The following is a 13,965-nucleotide window of genomic DNA, read 5'->3' on the forward strand; positions in this document are numbered from 1 at the left end:
CCTGTCCCCTGAGCTCCCCGCCCGCCGGCCGGGCTGGCTCTGCCTTGGCTCCGTGCCCTGCCGAGCGCTGCGGCCGGGATGGGAGGCACATGGCAGCGGTGAAAGGGGAGCCTCTCGCCGCCCCTGAGCCTGGGTGGGCGTGCTGGGCCTTTCGTAAACTAATAGCTCCCAGCAGTGCTCCTAAATCAGACTTTGTGGAGCCGGGAGCGCAGCGCTGGAATGCCGGGCCAGGCGCAAAGGGCTGCGCTGGGCTCTTTCTTCTTTTTGCTCCCCCCAGAGGCAGCGTTTGTTAGGTCTAAAGGGTCAGCGGGAGAAGGGAGCTGGCAAAGAAAAATGGGGGAAAAGTAAACGGAGGAAAAACTAGCAAAAAACCACGTTTGAAATGTGGTTTTTGTGATTGGTTGAGGCTGGAAGGAAGGGAACCCTGCTCGGTGCTAAACTGGGATGCTACTGGGGAGCCTTGCTTAAAATGCACAGCTGGTGGTTTGCTAGGTGTAATGAACAAAACAGCTTGGGATTTTTTTTTCTTTTTGAAGGGAGATGGGATTTGGGATATTTTTAATCAAGGTTACCAGGTTAGTGACAACTAATTATTGAGAAAAGAACCCTCCTTGGGTGGCTGTGTGGTGGGGAGGTACCACTTTCCTCCTCTGAAGCACTGGGAAAGGAGCAGAGCCCCAGTAGCCCTCACAGATAAGGGCCTGGAGCAGAGGGAAGCTCAGGGTGAAATTGGGGGGAGAAAAAAAGCCTGAGATAAAGAAGGAAAAGCTCTTTCTGTTAAAAGAGCCTGAGATAAAGGAAAAGCCATTTTCAGGGGAAGAGCCAGAGCTTGTGGCAGAGAAGGCACCAGTGGAGGGAGGTGCTGGAAGCAAACCGGGATGTAGGGAAGGGGGTTGGGATCCATCACCTGCATTTTATTGCTCACAGTGATGCCTGGGATGAGGGAAAAACCCCAAATTGTCCTGCTTTGTTGGGCTTTAACCTGTGCTTTCTTAATTGTAAATGGTCTTCCACATCTGGTGGTGAGAGCACTGGGAGCCTGGAGTAGAGTACCTGATCCAGGACACAGCTCTCAAAGCCACCACCTCACCTGAAAAAGGGAGGATTTCGGCTTCCAAAGCTTGTCTGCACCATAAACAGGTGCCAAAGAGGATGGTCCTGAAAGGAGTGGGGCAAAACTGTCAGATGTGGAGAGGAAATTGTGTTTTCTAAAGTAGGGGAGAAGTGGCTGAGAGCTTCAGCAGAGCTGCCTCCACAGAGCTTCCAGTGCCAGGAAAGCTCCTGGTCTGGGTGTTGGGCAACTGAAGTTGAGAATCACTGAAATGACAATTGGAGGGGAGTGGATGTATGTATTTGAACAAATCTCTGTAATCAAATGGCACTGTTATTGATCTGGAAAATACTGTCAAGCTGCAGGGCTGTTGGACTAGAATTAATCCTCTGCAGGCTGGATTTTACTCTCTCTCCAAATAGGATTACTCATTTTTTCCATATTTCTGTGTTTGGTTTAAATACCCGTGACAGCTACAGAAGCTTGGATTTCTAATCAGAGCAAGGATGTTAGAGTTAGAAATTGGTTTGTTGTTTTGGAGGGGATATTTTTGCATAGGACATTGGTTCCTGCATGTTTTTTCTTTACATATGTGGCCACAGGAATAAAGCATCATGTGCTTAGGTGATGTGTGTCCCCTCCCTTAATGGATGGCCAGGGGTAGTTTCAATAACTTCCTCAGGTTATGTTTAATTCCTTGTTCATCTTTGCCTCTCCCTGATTGTTTTGGGGATTTTTTTGGCAGTGTCTGATTGTGGATGTTCTGGTGTTAAACTCTTCCAGCTCAGTTAAGGCCAACTTTTAATGTGGTTTTCCCCCTCTATGGGGAGGATTAAAATGGCACAAAAGCCAAACACTGCTCGTGTTCACTCCTGAAGGAGGCAATGTGATTTGATTTGGATTTTGTTGAGGGCTGGAGCTTTTCTGCTCTGGGGAAAGGCTGGGGATGTCCAGCCTGGAGGAGAGAAAGTTCCAGGGAGACCTTAGAGCCCTTTCCAGTGCCTAACAGGGCTCCAAGAGAGCTGGAGAGGGACTTGGGACCAGGATCTGGAAGATCTGGGTGTGCCTTAGCAGGGTTAGACAGGATTTTAGGATGGAATTGTTCCCTGTGAGGGTGGGCAGGCCCTGGCACAGGGTGCCCAGAGCAGCTGTGGCTGCCCCTGGATCCCTGGAAGTGCCCAAGGCCAGACTGGATGGGGCTGGGAGCAGCCTGGGACAGTGGAAGGTGATGGCAGGGAGTGGAAGGAGATGAGCTTTAAGATCCCTTCCAACCCAAACCTTTCTCCATGATTCTGTGACAAATTAAGCTTGTTAACATAATCTGCCATGTGCTAATTCAAATAATGGATGTATTGAAAAGAGGATGTTTGTTAAATGTGATAAATTTGCCAGGAATGGAGAGGTCTAGTCTCTGTTTCGGGGGTTGAGCTTGAACTCAAGTCACTGAGTGTCCCTTGCAACCCCACCAGCATTGCTTCAAAGGGAGCAGTCCCTTCTTGGCTCCACTGTCTTGTAAGGCATAAAGAAGGCAATAAAATGTTTGACTTTCCTGCCAGACCTGAGCCTGGAGGAGGAGGAGGATCCCAATTGGTTTCCATCAGATTCCAGTTAGCATGAATTTACGGTTTCTACTTAGCCTGATAAATGGCTTTGGCTGCCTCAGTGCATTTGGATTTATTTTTCTGTGCGATGGAAAGTGGTCAGCTTAAAAAGGCAAAGGCTTTCCAGGGTTGCCTTGAATTCAAGTGAAGCTTCTTTCTGAGGTAAGAACACAGCAGGCAAAAAATAAATCTGAGGCACATCATGAACTATCTGTGGAATAGCTGAGAAATCAGAAGCAGTTTGGGTCTCTTGTGCTCGCTGTGGCAATGGGCTGCGATGGGCATAAAAATTCCATTGCAAACTGGAAAAATTCTTCAGATTTCCTTGCTTTCCTCAGAAACCACACTGAGCAGCAGGTATCAATAGCTCCCAGTGTTCAAAGTTTGCTTGCATCGTTCTTTCCATGGAACATTCCCAGGAGAAGAAAGCAGAAGCAGATTAGCATGATGAGCTGGGGAAAGAAGTTCTCCCCATGCTGCCTGCACTTCTGCTTCCTTCCACTGTGCTGGTGATGTCTGGGCTACAAAATCTGCTTTAATGCATATTTAGGAGCAGCCAAGCCTCTTGGGAACAGTGAGAGGGGTGAGTAGATGACATGTGGATGGACTCCCCATCCTAGGTTGAATGGGGGTTGGAGCAACCTGGGGCCCTGGCAGTGCCCAAGGCCAGGCTGGACAGGGCTTGGAGCAGGCTGGGACAGTGGAAGGTATCCCTGCCCATGGCAGGGGGTGGGATGGGATTAGCTGTAAAGTCCCTTCCAACCCAAACCACTCTGGGATTTTGTGATCCTACACCTCCCAGGCCTGCCTCTGCCAGTGGTGAGCTCAGGGATAAGCTTAGGGATAGGTCATGGTTTGGGTGAGCTGAGGATCATATGTAAGACATGATCCACGAGCCTTTCAAAGAGGGTTTGGCAATGGCTTCCACTCAGAGCACCCTGGTGTCCATAGTTTTTCTACCTGGAGAACCCAAAATCCCACATGTGTCTTTCTTACTCTAATGGTGAGCTATGAGGCCTGGCTTATTCCTGCCTCCCTAGCAAGAAGGGGGGATGTCTTCCCTGAGGATGGTGGGGTTTCTGGACTGTGAACACAGTGACAAAGAGTTATGTGCCTTTTCATAAAGGTTTATAAAGTCGTTGTAACTATACTTAAAATACTTGCAGTGACCTGAGTTCTTGTCATTTCAAAGTGCTTTAGGTTGTAAAAACATTGAAGAGATTTATTTAGCTGTGGTTGACAAAGGGTAGTTAGAACCCAGTTGTCACATTTGTGGACAGCTTTTGTTTGTATGAAGTGTTACAAGCTGTTCAGGTCCTTAACCTGAAATATGGTTAAAAAAGCAGGCAAGGGAACACCTCATGCTGGTTACCTATTTCACATAAAGCTCCTTTATCCCAACCCCAGGATGCCCCCTGTGTCTTCTGAGTGTAATTCTCTTATGGCTTTGACCCAAAGACCTGACAGATCCCAGGTGGCATCTCTTGAGCATCTGCTGTTCATCACAGAGCATCCCCCCCTCTGTCACACTCAGACCAAAGTCAGCTTTTGGGCTGCTGGGGATGGTGGGACAGGGCAGCACAGGGAACAGCAGTGTCTGATGCTGGATTCTTAACACTGGGAGCACAGGGCTGCATCCATCTGCCTGGTACCATCTCCACTGGGGACAGAGCTGCAACATGAGCTTGCTTCTTGGAAGACATCAGAGAATCCACATGAGAGCCACCGCTGTCGCCACGACCCGGCCGGGGCTGGCTCCTGTTGGGGACCTCACAGCGTGAGGTGCCAGGGAGCCAACCATGAGATGCAAGTCCATAGGAAAATAACTTTATTAGTTCTGGTGTTGGTGGAGCTGCTTGAGTTGTGCCTCCCTTCATTGTCTGTGTAATTTAGAGATGGTTTTTCCATCTCAGCTTATGAAATATTGAGAGCTTCGCTATTTTGCGCAACCTCCATCAGAAGTGTCAGAAGCCCCAGCGAGCTGAACTTTCTGAACCTGAATGTTTTATTGATGTGCCTTGCCAGCAGCCCCTCCAGTGGGGACTGGGGTGCTGGGAGGCACTGTTGGATCTGCCTGTTCCCAACCTGTTTTGCTGCCTGAGCTTCATCTCATGGGATGCTCCAGGTGTTTGTGTGCTGATACTTGAATGTGATTCACTTCTTTTTTTCTTAACTGAAGCATGTGGAATTGCTGCTCTTGGGTGAGGTTTGCAGGAGGGAGAGCTGCTGCAAACCTGTGCCCCTCTGCCTGCAGCCAGGCTGCTCTTCTCACAGTGATGTGTTGGCCCAGCTAGGGAAGCAGCAGCTTCATGTTCTCCTACAACAGCCCAAAAATCTCCTGCCCAAATTGCCCCCCCATTATCACACAGCATCCTGCCTGTACCGGGAGGCCTGTCCTCTGCAGGGGATCCTGCCCCCTGTGTTCATGGACTCATGCTGTGCCTGCTTGCAGAATGCTTTTCAATGCTTCCTTTAAAGCACTTTTCTCCCTTTACAGCCTTATCCCCCTCCCAAAGGGAAGCAGAGGTACCTTAAACTAATTAGGAAAAAGCAGCAGAGAAGCCAGGGTGAAGGGTTAGGTGAGATGCTGGGGGGCAGTACCTCCAGAAGGTTTATGGGCATAGCAGTTAGCAGTAGCCTGCCAGAGCCCTGGGAATTTCATAAAAAGGAGCATTTTGCTGCCTGTGAGCAAGTAACTATCCTGTCATGCCTACACCAACTGTGGAGAATTTGGCATGTATGATTTTTGGACTTGTGAAAAAGCAGCATCCCCCAGCTTGAGCAGTGTCAGGCTCTTAGTTTGCTGGCTGGGGAAGTAATGAGGTCCCTGGTTCTCTAAAAAAGTAGCTGGAGAGAGAGGTGTTGTTGACTGCAGAGATTTGGAAAGGATCAAGACCTGAACCTGCTAAGCTGTAAGGACTGGAGCAGTGGATCCCTTCTGAGATCTTAAAATGTGCCTGTGCGCGGTCTGCAGGCAAAATGCAAGCATTGCTTCTCCTCCTGGGCTGTAAAATGTTCCTGTGCACGGTCTGCAGGCAAAATGCAAGCATTGCTTCTCCTCCTGGGGCAGTCTGAGGGGAGCTGGCAGTGGGCTGGTGTGGAGCAGGGCGGTTTGGGCACTCTGGAGGGGTGGTTGCCCCTGCTCGGGGCAGTCCCCGGCAGGCAGGGACGTGGCCAGGAATGCTGTTGTGTAAAGCCGTGTTTGCCCAGCGCCGGGCTGGCGGTGAATGGTGCCGGGCTGATGGGATTAGTCAGGGGCCTCCAGTTAATATCTGTTGTTCACGCCGCACCTCGGGGAGAGCCTGTCAGGATTACCAGGGGGTTTGTAGGTGTCACAGCAGCCACGGCTGTGCATTAATGGGAGGGGGGAAATGGTCAAATGTGGTCGTGCCCAGTGGGTTCCTGCTCCGGGCCTCCCTCAGCGCTCTGAGATCTCTGGTGGAGTTTACTCCCGGTATAAAACATTTCGGATTTACATTTTCCTTTAACACTTCCTCTTCGAGCCGGGTAGTATGTTACACATTTAATTGCTCTTCCTTTGAATTTTCCAGTCCGCGTTTGGTACCCTTGCAACATCAGTATCTTGTTATCTTGTTGTTGCTTCTAATTGCTAACACATGCCAGTTTTCCAGCGCCGCAAACTCTGGCACTGGGCTTGCTGGGGACGGGGGGAGTAGTTTGCAGCGAAGATTTACGTGCATGGGGAAACCTTCGGAAAATTAATCCGTCGCTTTACCCAAGAGCTCATCCCGGTTTCCAAACCCGAGGCAGAGGCTGCCGTGCCCCCGGTGCCGCACAAGGCGGCTTTGGGGAGGGGGGCGGCGGAGCTGCTTCTGCTCCCGCCGCTGCCTCGCTGTTCCTGCCGGCCATAAACAAATTCCGTGTATTTAACAAGTTAATGTCAGGCGGGCGGCGAGGCGCTGGTAGGTGTGTGCCTGGTGACATCAGCTGGCGAGCAGCCTGGCAGCAGCGCGGCGCAGGCAGGGAGCAGGCAGCGAGCCGAGGGTGTGTGCCTCTAAGCTGGGTATTCTGGCAAGGTGGAGAGCTGGTCTGTTTGGCAGGACCTTCCCATCTGGGATCCATCTGTGTTTCCCTGGAATCGGACAGGCGGCTCCAGGCAGTGAGAAATCGCAGATGTGCGGGACCTGACACATGTCCAGCTAATGAAAGGAGAAGGCAGGCTGGGCTCCGGCTGCGCTCGAAGATCACGGGCGGAGGAGGAGGAGGAGGAAGAGCGCTTTTCTTCCTATTTGAAAGAAACGAGGTGTATTGCACAGCAGCTGGATCCTTGCAACCTCGCTGGCTAGGGTAAGCAAGGAACGGGATTATTTTTAAGCAGCGCTCGGCGTACCCGGGGCGCCGGGGGATGCTCGGGGGGATGCTGAGCCCTGCGAGGCTTGGGGAGCGCCTTGGCTCGTGCAGGCGGGCTGGGGAGAGCCTCGGGCTCGGCAGCAGGTACGGGCAGAGGCGGGGAGCGGCGGCCGCAGCGCTCTGCCAGCCTTGCCTCGGTCCTCTGCAGTGCTGGGGAAAACTTCAATAGCCCAAGCGGCTGCATGCGAGGATTCTGCAGCTGAAAAAACACTAAACTCTCTCTGAGGAGAGCTGCGGTACAGCTCGTTCTGGGTTGCTATGGAATAGTTATATTTTTTTTTTCTTTCCCCCCCACCCCACCTCCATGAGCAGAGGGCTGGGATTTGGTGTTTTCTGGGGAAATGGCAATGCAGGAAGGGGTTTGTGTGTTTTAGCAGAACGTGTTTTTCTGCTGTGCCTAGGCTTTACTCTGGTTTCTGCATGCTGGTATTAAAGCTGGGGAGGGGGGATGGTGTAAACTGCAGAGGTGGATTTCTTCCATTGGCTCCCAAATTTCCTTAATTTCCCCCGTGTTTTCAGGGCTTCTCTGCATTGTGTCAGAGGCTGCTCCCTTTTTGTCTTTGCACTCCTTGAGCAGCAACTGATGCTCCCAGCATCTAAATCTCCCAGATCAATCTTGTGATTATCAGAACACACCTCCCCTATATATTTTCACTGTTGGGCTGTAGACAGGCTGTATTTTCTATTGTAATCCCTGGATCTTGCATATTTAGTTTAAGCCTGCCCTTTTGCCTCCTCCTTGTCTTTTGGGAAGGTTCAGCAGTTGAAATTACTCCTCTGACTCTCTGCTGTAGCTTGTTGTAGAGATCCCTCTGTTGCATGTTTAAGCTGCTCCCCCAGATATTATTAGCTTTTTCTGCTCCCTACACCACTCAGCTCCTGTGCAATGATACTCAGTCCATTTTATGTGCTGGAGAAATCCTGCCCAGCCACAGGAGATGCACCAAAATTGGCATTCAAAGTTTGGAGAGCTGAAATGTGGCTGAGCATCCCTGACTGTCAGGCTGGAAAAAGAGAGAGGAATATTTGCTGGGCTGCCTGGTGCAGGATGATTCCCTTTGGTGTTGCTTTGTCCGGGTTAGCTTTAAACATGCCAAATGATGGGGTTTCCTGAGGGAGAGTCTGGCTGGGCTCCCTGGCAGCATGCTTGGGCTGCAGCTCTGTACTCGGTCAGTTTGGCCACTCCATGGGCCACCCTAAGGTTTTCCTTCTTTTGCAGCATGTAAGCATTTGGTAGAGGCTTTTAAAAATACTGTACATTATAATTCTGCTTCTAGAGACACACCAAACACCTCCTGTGTGTCCCTGGAGAGGAGGCAGAAGGAGTGTGCGCTCTTCAATGTCTCAAAGTGCACCAGCACAAAGGAGTTTGAAACCCCAAAACTGTTCAGCAAAGCCATACAGGGTGTGCTGATATCTGGGAGCAGAGAGCAGTGCTCCTCTGCTGCAGCTCTCCTGGAGACTTCCCGAGTTTGTGAAGGCAGTGCAGGGTGTTGGAGCAGCTGCTGCTGCGGTCTCCTTGCGGGTCGAGCCCTGATTAAGCAAACGGAAGTTGTGCCGGCATCAGGGCAGCACGATTTGGCCATTAAACAACTAATTTAGTAGAATCTTTCTCAAGCTCTTCAGGAAACTTTCTTTTTCTTTATTTTTAAAAAGGATTTAGGGTGCCTGATGAGCCTAGTGCTTAGATGAGAGAGGTGGTTGTATTTCAGGGAAGTGGGTGGCTTGAAACTCTGTCACCAGACCTAATAATTTTATAGAAATGGTGCAGAACATCCAGGTGAAGACACTTTTTTCCCCCCTGCTATTGTCTGCTGGATGACATAATTATCACTATTAATATGGAAAAGATGTTCTGTCTGATTTTTGGAACTACCTAGGCTTCACCTAAATGACTGTGTGCCTTTCACAGCCAGGTAGCCCAGCACATGGAGCAGTTAGAGAAACACACAAATAATGCAAAACTCAGAGACTGCAGTGTGGGAAACAAGGAAAAAGGAGTAAAGCAAAGGCAGTTTCAGCAAATACTGCCAACAGGAAAGTGCAGCTAAGCCAAGGGAAGGATTTGAAGGGCTTGAGGAAGGAGCAGAATTGCTAAAGGCAAGGAGAATAAATCGTTAATCTGAGAACTCTATTACACAGGGAATGCCCCCAGGAAAAGAGCAGAAACTCCATTTAATAGTGAAAATGCCAAGCCAGGCTCTGCTCTGCCCAGGGACTGGAGCCACAGCCCCTGCTTACTTCCAACATGCTGCTATTTTTGCAACTTGCATCTGCTGGTGTTGCAGAGGCTTGTTTAAACCCGCCAAAGCAAAGGGAGCTTTGCTCACATGAATCCTGGGTCAGGCTGTTGGGTTTGGGGTTTTTTTTCTGGTTTATTCTTCTCAGTCTTAGAGGACCAGGGTCCCCAGGTGAGTGGGGTTTCACTTAATGCTGCCTCCCCTGTCGCATTGAGTGAGAGTCCCAAATGATTTTACTGCTGCTTCACAGAGCTTTGTCTTGCATCACCCACGGTGGAGTTTGGCTTGTAGAGGTTATTACTGGTTTGACAGGTTTGTGTGGTTTGACTGCAGGAGCTGAGTTTTCAAGTCAATCAGCCCTCCAGTCCCCAAATTGACCCATAAATGCAGTAACCAGCAGCAGCATTTAGCAGGAGGCAGCGCTCTCCCACGGTTATGGGATGGGATGGGGGAGCCAGGTGGCCTCTTGTTTTTTCCAGATCTGTTTTTTTAAGGTTTGGACAAAAAACACGATTTGTTTGACGTGTATGTGTGATGTTTATAGTATAGCTGGAGAGCTGAACACAGTCATTTGAGGACTTGGGCACATGCAGCAGATTTAAGTCAATGCTGGCTAGTTTTTAAATCTGAGCAGAAGATGGTCATAATCTGTTGCCTGTTGGGTTTTTTCCCATTATAAGAGCTGGCTTATCCATACTTGTTCTGGGCTGGATTGTAAGCTTGCCTTTATCTAGTGACTATTTCCATATCTGATTGCTTGTTAGGAGCTAGGTATGAAATGTGTTTCGACAGACACTCCAGAGCAGTCCCCGGGGGCAGCGTCACTGCAGGTCTCTGGGAGTCTGTTCAACTTTTATTTTTATGATGGAGACTGCCTTAATTCATGCAGCGTTCAGGGAATGGCTGGAAAAACCTTTGTTTAGAGCAGGAGCAGCAGCCAGGAAGAAATGGTGAGCAGTGATCCCACAGTAAAAGTGCAGCACGGAGAGGCTTGGGTTCAGTTCCTGGGTCTGCAAGCAATTTTCTGAGGCAGGACCTTGACCTTAGCACGGCTTTGTGTGTCAGCAGCTTATGTCCAACAGGACAATAGCGATTTCAGAGGTTTCAAAGCATTTTAGAGTGTAACTATCATGCCTTTTATTAGGCTGGGCAGTGGCATTTTATAAGCTAAGCTGAAGGTTTTAGAATAATGTGTATTGAATTTCCTCGGCGCGCTGCCGGCCGCGGGATTCCCATCTCTGCTGGCTGCAGCACCACTTGGGCTATTGAAGGAGGACAGTCACAGGTGGCCAGAAGACCACTTAGAACCAACACTTGCACATCTTCAAAGCCACGAATCAGTTTTCCTTCCTCTCCTCGTCTGTGGTAGCGGGATGCCGCAACCTGCCGGCGGGATGCTGTGCAACCATCTCTTTCACCAAAAAAAAAAAAAAAAACCTGGAAAGCCCCAAAAGTGTGGCTAACGGTGGCGGAGGGAGGATGAGGAGGGCTGCAGCTCGGACCTGTTGCAGGGGGAGCGGCATTGTGCGAACAGATGTGCCGGGCGCTGCCGCTCCGTGCGCTGCCCGCAGCGCCAGGTGCAGCCATTGTTCCGCTGCTCCCCATTCAGCCGCTCCGCGCCCGCTCCCGCATTGTTCCTCCAGGAAATTAGCATTAAAAACCCATCCCAAACCCCCACGTCCCTCAACTGCAGGTGACTGTTATTGGCCCCAGCTGCCACCCTTGTGCTTGATTACTTCCATATGGGGCTGTGGCAAGATGTAGGATCCACTTATTGATTTTTTTTTTAATATTTTTCCCCTTTTTTTTTTATTTCCAGCTTTTCCCCCTACCCTACACAGACCCTTCAGCTTCAACAAAACCCTGAAATCTATTAAGCCCCCGATAGGCTCCAGTTGCTGTTACAACTGGGATGAACATTTTACAAGCAAAGCTAATTACACCCTCTCTGCTTTCTTCCTTTCTTCAGCCCCCACCCCATAAATGTAAAATAACCAGAGGGCAATTGGTAGTAAATTAAATCTTTGCAGTGTCCTGAGAGGAGGTTTTCTTGCTAGCAGGAGGAAGTCTGCTGGGCTTTAGATGTTTTGTTATCTGGGTTTGGGCTTGTTTTTTGGCTTTTGTTTTGTTTTGTTTTTTTTTAACTAGAAAATGGGGAACTCTGGCATACTGCTGTGACACACCTATTACAGGGACACACAGATCCCAGCCTGGGTCTGGATAGAAAAGGAAAACACAATTAAACAAGTGGAATGTTAATTTCTGAGTGTAGTCAGCTGTTGAGAGGAGCCAAGGAGAAACTCCATGCCAACTGAGGTTACAAATTTCTAGAAGCAATGTGATTTTTCTCCTGGTACTATTTATCTACAGGGCAGCAGGTTCCATGAAAGTCCAAACCTCCTAAAATATCCTCTACAGTAGTGCTGGCATGGAGCATCCTGGGTTTTCCTCAAGACAAGATGGGCTGCAGTTGGCAAGAGGAGGAGGGAGGGAGGGAGCATCCCTTGCTGCCCTACCTGGGAAATGCCCCTGCTCTTCAGAGGCACTGTGGGAGCACAGGTGGGTCACATCCTGTGACGTGCCATCAGCCCACGCAGCCCTGACCCACTTTGTGCCAGGCAGGAGAAGAGGTGTGTGGCAGCTCATGCCCCTGCTGGAGGCACCAGGCAGAGCTTCCCTCTGTGCCCATGCTGAGGGCACCAGGCAGAGCTTCCCTCTGTGCCCATGCTGGGGGCACCAGGCAGAGCTTCCCTCTGTGCCCATCCTGGGGGGCACCAGGCAGAGCTTCCCTCTGTGCCCATGCTGAGGGCACCAGGCAGAGCTGCCCTCTGCGCCCATGCTGAGGGCACCAGGCAGAGCTTCCCTCTGTGCCCATCCTGGAGGCACCAAGCAGAGCTGCCCTCTGCACCCATGCTGGAGGCATCAGGCAAAGCTCTCTGTGCCCATCCTGGAGGCACCAGGCAGAGCTTCCCTCTGCGCCCCTGCCCTTCAGGCTGGGAGCCAAAGCCCTGTCCCAGGCCTGAGGTTGGTCACTCACTCCTCTCTGAGAAATGCTGGGTTTCCCTCACCCAGCTGGGACCCCCAAAGGCTGTGCTGGTGGGGTTTGTGCTGGAGGCTCCTGCCAGGGCAGCTCTTGAGTGGATGGTGGTCCTTGGAGCACCATGGAGATGTTCCTGCTGCTGCCTGGGCCTCAGGGGCTGCTGGAGGTGTGACCCTACCAGAGCCTGTTCCAGCTTGGGAGGCCATTCTTCAGGGAATCATCACCTTTTGTGGCTTTGCATTCTTGATGGTGTCCCAGCAGCCACTTCCATGGGATCTCTCTTGTTCCTGCTGGTGATGCACTGAGCAGTTTGTGCAGAGACCTGGCAGGGGTGCTGCAGTGTCCCATCGTGGTACAGATGCAGGAAAGCAAACCTCTAGCTGGAAATGATCCTAGAAATGCCCCTCTCTGCTCCCAGAGACATGGAAGATATATCCATAATGGAGAATGACATTTTATTCAGCAGAGAGAGTCGCTGCACTGGGATTTTGCTCAGATACAAAAGTCTTTAGGGACAGCTGGAGCTTGGTTGGTTGATCTCAAGATTACAGATGCAAACTTACTTATGGATGGGGAGTGGACTTGCCCTAAGGCTTTGTGTCTCAGCATTGGTGCTCCACCATTTGTCAGGCTGACCTTCAGCACGAGCTGCATCCTGTCTTTGACAGGTGGGACCTGCCAAGGTAAATTATGAGGATTTAAAATTAAAATTCTGCTTGCTATCTGAGAATATTGTTCAGCTGAAGTACTTGGTTTATTTACTGCATGTCCCTCCTTCCTGATCCAGACCTCTCCTGGCTTGGCTGCCTGGCAGTGACCACCCAGATCTTCCTGGGAGGTATCTGTTCAGGTGCAGTGGTGGGGAAGGTGGTGGACTTCTAAAAAAATTCCAGCTCTTAGGGGTGCTGTGCAGCCTGGGGAGAGCCACCAGGTACAGCAGGTCAGAAGGTGGATGAAGGAGGCAAGGCAACCTCATGGAATATCTCGAGTGATTTTCCTCAGACTTGTTTTAAACCCTTCAAAGTCAAATCTCAAACTTAGGGGGTTTCTTCTCCCTAATTAAATTAACAGGCCATATGGTGTTTACTGTGAGCGCCTGCAATATGGAAGGAGCTACCTCCTGGATCACTTTCTTTTTTCAAAAGCTGCTGCTTTACCTGATGTCACTGTTCTGAAATGTTCTTTTCAGCAGCGGGCATGAGGGGTTATTTCTGCCACCTCAGTGCTGTTGGTGTCACCTTCTGATCCCAGGGCTGAGCTGTGCCATAACCTGTTTCTGCAGCTTTCTTTGTTTTTTCTTGGTTTTTGTTAGGCCATTTTGCTGCTTAGTGGGGAGTGTGTATAAGTCAGGGTTTTTTCATGCTTTTTCACATGCAGGTGATGATTCTTGTTCTTGGAGCTGAGGAGATTAGAAAACGACTCAGGGTGGGTTTTTTGGGGGGTGCTGGTGTTTTCTTTTAACAAATGCTACTTTTTTTTTTTTCATTGAAGCTAACATGACCATCTCAGGAATATGTTAAACTGCAAGTTTTGTAGAGTTTTGTTCTTTATTAATGGGCTGGTTTTAAACAACTTATTTTGCATGTGCTGCTTTTATCTTTGCATGAGATGTGGAGGAGGAAGTGAAGACCTTGAGGAAGAAAAATCACTGGGTTTTTGTAA

General features: G+C 50.0%; 1 protein-coding gene across 3 annotated transcripts in view; it reads left to right on the top strand.

Annotated features, from left to right (window-relative positions):
• CBFA2T2 (CBFA2/RUNX1 partner transcriptional co-repressor 2) overlaps positions 1-13,965 on the top strand; it is a 59,369-nt gene that overhangs the window by 14,490 nt on the left and 30,914 nt on the right. Inside the window, exon 1 of one of the 3 annotated variants that reach the window (XM_084217932.1) lies at positions 6,826-6,960. The exons of the other annotated variants lie outside the window; for them this stretch is intronic. The gene's annotated coding sequence lies outside the window, so the exon portion shown is untranslated. Of the gene's footprint in view, positions 1-6,825; positions 6,961-13,965 lie in introns of those variants that run through there. 3 annotated transcript variants of the gene reach the window in all.

The sequence above is a fragment of the Fringilla coelebs genome (assembly GCF_963513975.1).
Source record: "Fringilla coelebs genome assembly, chromosome: 18".
Taxonomy (NCBI): Eukaryota; Metazoa; Chordata; class Aves; order Passeriformes; family Fringillidae; genus Fringilla; species Fringilla coelebs.